This window comes from Sinocyclocheilus anshuiensis, unplaced genomic scaffold (assembly GCF_001515605.1).
Source record: "Sinocyclocheilus anshuiensis isolate Anshui unplaced genomic scaffold, SAMN03320099.WGS_v1.1 scaffold1944, whole genome shotgun sequence".
NCBI classification, from domain to species: domain Eukaryota; kingdom Metazoa; phylum Chordata; class Actinopteri; order Cypriniformes; family Cyprinidae; genus Sinocyclocheilus; species Sinocyclocheilus anshuiensis.
The window spans coordinates 1-5666 of record NW_015557177.1 but is presented as its reverse complement, the minus strand read 5'-3'; positions in this window follow the sequence as shown (position 1 = coordinate 5666).

The window sequence follows — 5666 nt, the reverse complement described above, 5'->3', positions numbered from 1 at the left end:
CACTGTGACACCTCACAAAAGACTATTTTTAGCCAAGCAGCGCGGAGAGCCACGTCAGAAACGTGGCGTGGCTGGCTGATAAACACAAGCACTGACTAGAGCGGCCGCGATCAGCTCTGGTTCCCGTGGAGCCATAACGCTCCGCAGACGCGTGCAGTGAGGTGCAGATCAGCTCAAACGTCACTGAATTTGCTGTTAAAAATGAACCATCCATTCATCATATCATCATGCAAAACATACACGACAAATAGCGAATTTTTCATTGTTTCTCAAAACGTCATAGCATTTCCACACCGGCGATGACATGATTGCGGCGCCAAATCATTTATGTCCCCACACATCATGTATGTCGTCACGCGTTGACATCATCAAATTGCGATCGGTTCATGAGATCGGCCAAGTTAGTGAGTACCGATCGACTCATAAAATGTGATTATTGGCCGATACCGATCTCCGGCCGATCGATCGGAGCATCCCTAATGGAAAGTATATGTAGGGCTTTTATACACAGTGTGTGCCATTATACAGACTAGGTTTATCCCTCACAGCCTCATTTTCATCCAAGAAAAAATTCAAAATGCCCTGTCTAAGGGGTTTGTGTACTTTGGCGTCCATTTATCTTTCGGTTTTTTTTTTTTTTACCCAGAAATTAAAATGCAGTTTCTTCTTTAATGGTTCAAACACCGATGAATAAAATAAGCAGACACAAACTAATTTTGATTATTCAAAATTCATATTTCATTAAAAATCGTAAAAAATTATATAATTTTGAACTTATTGAGATAAAAGGTGCATTTGATACCTACTCCTTTACCCCCACCCCTGAATTTATACATTTACTTTAACGATGAATAAAGTCAACTCCCGCCCTTTAATTTTTCACATTCTAAAACCTGTTTCACTCTGAAATATGTCACAATACATAAATCAATTCAGCCATAACTTCTGTTACATGACTTTAAGTTTGCTAAGCAAAGCAGAACACTAATTATTAATCAAAAATCAACATGGCAAGATGCAATAGAGGTTTGCTTTTGTTACATTTAAATGGACATTGCGTTTTTCTAGTTGTAAAGGTTAAAACAATGTGAAGATACTAATAAATAATAGAGTTTCGTTGGACTCGGACTCGAATTGGACTCGGTTGTTTGGGACTCGAACTTGAGTCTAACTTGGCCCATTTTGGGCTCGGACTTGTCTCGGACTCGATTGGTTAAAGACTCGGACTCGACTTGGACTCGACTTAGGTGGATTCGTCTCGAACCCAACACTATTTTGCACAATGGAGGTTCTTCCTTGAACATGCTGATGGCTTCACTGAGATGTGATTCAGTCGTAGTCTGGATAAATATCAGCTCGTCTTGCTTGCAATAGCAATCACAAGATTCTGAGGTGACAGACCATTGCCCTCTTCACTGCTAGCTATTTAATGCAGAGAGGATATCAAGGTCATGCATGCAAGCCACCTGTGCTCAGATGCAATGCATGGAGCTGATCTGTTCAAATGTATATGGAAGTGGAATCAACATGAATTCAAATTCAATGAAACTCATACACTGCAACCATAAATGTTCAATAGAAATATAAAGTTTGCTTTGTGGATGTGGGCTTTACTGAAAGCTTTGAAAGAGTTCAAAAAGCCTTGAACTTTGAAGGTTTATAGGCCTTACAAAGAGAATGATAGAAACAGATAGATAGAAAGACAGAATGATAGATAGAAAGACAGACCAAAAGATAAAAAGACAGAAAGAACGATATAGATAGAAAAATAGAACAATAGATAGAAAGATAAAAACAACAACAGAAAAGACACAAAAGTCAAGACTGATAGATAAAAAGACAGAAGGAAAGAATGACAAAACGATAGAACCATAGAGCAACATAGAATGAATGATAGAATGATAGCTAGAATAACTGAACGATAGATAGATAGAATGACTGATAGATAGATAGATAGATAGATAGATAGGCAGGCTGGGCTTTTTAACAGAGTAACTGGAAAGCATGAAATGAGCAGTGAGTTCCTGGCGATCATTATTATCCGTTCATTACTTTAAAGTCAGCTTCTGTAGCATTGTTTGCAGCAGTCTGTCTTTATTGTAGTGATTTGGAAGATCTCAGAGGGAGGCGAGGAGGCAAGTGCCGCTCAGGATGGCCCTGTTGAATTGTGTGTGTAAACATGAGAGCAGAAGTGGAGAGTAAGACTCGAAGGACAAAATGCAAGCATTTGAAGAGTGGAAGATGAGATGCAGCTCTCCGTAGGAGATTAAGCAGGCCTCCCACAGTAACCTTGAAACACCGAGCACCGCTGACTCAGTCTACACTCCACGATCTGCTGGAGCTACAAATCAAATTACTGTGCTGGGGGGCTGACAGTAAAATTGTCTGTCTTCTCTCTCTTTATTGCCAAGAGCAAACCCCCAGTAGGTTATAATGACAGCAAATTAAGGCAGAGGAAGAGAGAGACTGGAGGGAAAAGGCATATTTATCTCTCCTGTCTCTTTTCTCCCCAGGCCTCTTCACACAGGTTTGATTCTCTCTTTTATAGTCTTCATCTTAGACATGTATGCAGGCTAATAAAGCTTATTGGCTTTTTATTGATCCGCACCTGGATAAGGTTTATGTGTGTATGTATCCTCCACGCTGACGCCTGATGTGATCGAACGGGAGTCGCAGACTGTCACATTTATCAGACAGACTATCTGCGCTTTCTTTTGCCTGTTATCATGTTTGCACGTCTGGAATCGCTGTTGTGTGAACTTGTGTGAAATCAAATTTTCTGCATTTTAGAGTTGTATGGGGAAAAACAAAAGTTGATAAACAGCTTTTCGAAAGGCTGATAAAACACATTAAATTCATCCAAGCTGAAACACTGCTCTCAGTAGGGCTTATGATGTGATATCCCCAGTGTCATAAAAACTCCAGCTTTTGGCGGTTGCCTTATAGTTGACCCTTCCTGTGGTGCACACAGCCTATCATTACCAATACCACTGTGCTTAACTGGTCAGAAATACGTACAGCTGTCCAAAGCGCACAGACGCCGGCTAATACAAATAAAGTGGCCCGTCCACAACCCTCGACCATTGCTTGAAAACCACTTGTGAAATAACATGGCTGAAACATAAGTGTAAATGTCAGTGTTGGGCATATCAGTGTTGGTGATGTTTTCTTTGTGTCAATCTTTTCATAGGGCTTTTTTCATCATGTCAGCTAAACTCTCCATCCTCTGTCCAACTCTCCTGACCCTGTGGCCATCTTGCAACTCACATTACAAAATTACTTTTGTGCTAGCTAGATAGGTATATAGACAAAACGAAAGGTTAGGGACAGACAGAACAATGGAATGACGGTCCAGTGGACGGAAGGAAAGAAAGACAGAATGATAGAATGATGACAGATGGAAAGAAAGAAAGCAAGAAAGAAAGAAAGAAAGAACAAAAGAAAGAAAGAAAGAAAGAAAGAAAGAAAGTGACAAAACTACAGAGTTATGGATGGACAAAAGGAACAAAAGAAAGAAAATGACAAAATTATAGGTAGATGGATGGATGGAAAGAAAGAACGATAAACTAATAGCTTGATATAAAGACCAAGAGATGGATGGATGGATGGAAAAAAAAGTATAGAAAGATATATGGATGTATGGAACAGGAAGAGAAAAATGATATAGCTAGAGCGACAAAATGATATAGATAGATAGATAGATAGATAGATAGATAGATAGATAGATAGATAGATAGATAGATGGATAGATAGACTCTCCTGACCCTGTGGCCATCTTGCAACTCACATTCCAAAATTACTTTTGTGCTAGCTAGATAGGTATATAGATAGACAAAACGAAAGGTTAGGGACAGACAGAACAATGGAATGACGGTCCAATGGACGGAAGGAAAGAAAGATGATAGAATGATGACAGATGGAAAGAAAGAAAGCAAGAAAGAAAGAAAGAAAGAAAGAAAGAAAGTGACAAAACTACAGTTACAGATGGACAAAAGGAACAAAAGAAAGAAAATGACAAAATTATAGGTAGATGGATGGATGGAAAGAAAGAACGATAAACTGATAGCTTGATATAAAGACCAAGAGATGGATGGATGGAAAAAAGTATAAAAAGATAGATGGATGTATGGAACAGGAAGAGCAAAATGATATAGATAGAGCGACAAAATGAGATAGATAGATAGATAGATAGATAGATAGATAGATAGATAGATATAGATAGATAGATAGATAGATAGATAGATAGATAGATAGACTCTCCTGACCCTGTGGCCATCTTGCAACTCACATTCCAAAATTACTTTCGCACCAGCAGGGAGAAGAAAACTGCATGCTCTCCCCTGACACTAAAGAAGGGTTCAAAATACACTATGTCCATTTCCCCAGGCAACATGTGATAAAGTTGGAGGAAAAAGGTAGTAAATCTGCGCACTGTTTGAGATAAATTAGGCTTAAAAAGCACAAGACTACAGCTTGGGCGTCATTGCGTCAAAGGTTACCGATGCAGAGTTAACGGGGTGAAAATCAATTACATGCCTGGTTCACCTAATTGATATCTACCACAGCATGAAGATAACACCCAAAGCATTATATTTGTATTGAGCTTGAGTTAAAAAGCCTATTTATATTCAAGAAGGTGAGGAAATTTTGATGGGAAGCACAACCTGCAACTTCAAATGTAAGATTAAATTAAACTGTTTATTTAGAGTGAAATGCCAATGACTGGGGCTGTACAAATGAGCCCAGATGGACTTGTTACAATGCAGGTGCAGACTGCGGAGCCTCTTTTATGAAAACCCAGCAGACCTACAACATCAAACATCAGAGGGCTCTGATACAGATGGATTTTTTCCAGAGCTTCTGATCCAGTCTTCAATCAAGTAGCCAAGACGAAGAGAAGCCAAACACCTCTTCACACTTCAGGACATACAGTAGACCGTCAGTCCCTCCTCACTGCTGCCAGTGATGGTATTGACTCTTCTAGAGGGGCCCAGAATAGGAGTGTATTACTGTGATCATAATCAATACAGCTGCAGAAAGATATGACATTCTTGATTGGACACGCTATGAGCAACACAGTCACATCTTATCACTATGTAGGTCATGTGATCTAGCTAAAGATGGGCATTGTGAGGCAATATATCTTGGTGAAAATAAAAATCTCTCAACTATCTCATATATCTCAAAGGTAACACTTTATTTTAGGGGTCCAGAATAATGCATTAGTTAATACAGTACTAATAAAGACAATTTGACCCCCTATTCTAAAGTAATTAAAGAATAACACTGTTTTTCAATTACTACTTATGTAGACTTTAAAATTAACATACACCATAATACAGATAGAAATACAAATAACTGGATAACAAATGCAGCATGTTAAACGACCCATTTGTAGGTCACAAAATAAGGACATAAATACAGAAAGATTTTTATAAGAATTTTTATGCTGGTTAAACAAATAACATTGTAGTTACAAATGAAATTAAAAATAACATCTGTAATAGAATATGCCATATATTAATAAAAATAAAAAATGTTATTGAAAAAATGGGCACCTTTTAAGATGATGGTTAGTACTCACAATTGGTTATAAATGGTTATACTCACAAACAGGAAACAACAGTGAGTAATAAGAATACAAGAGAACTCTGCACATTAGACTT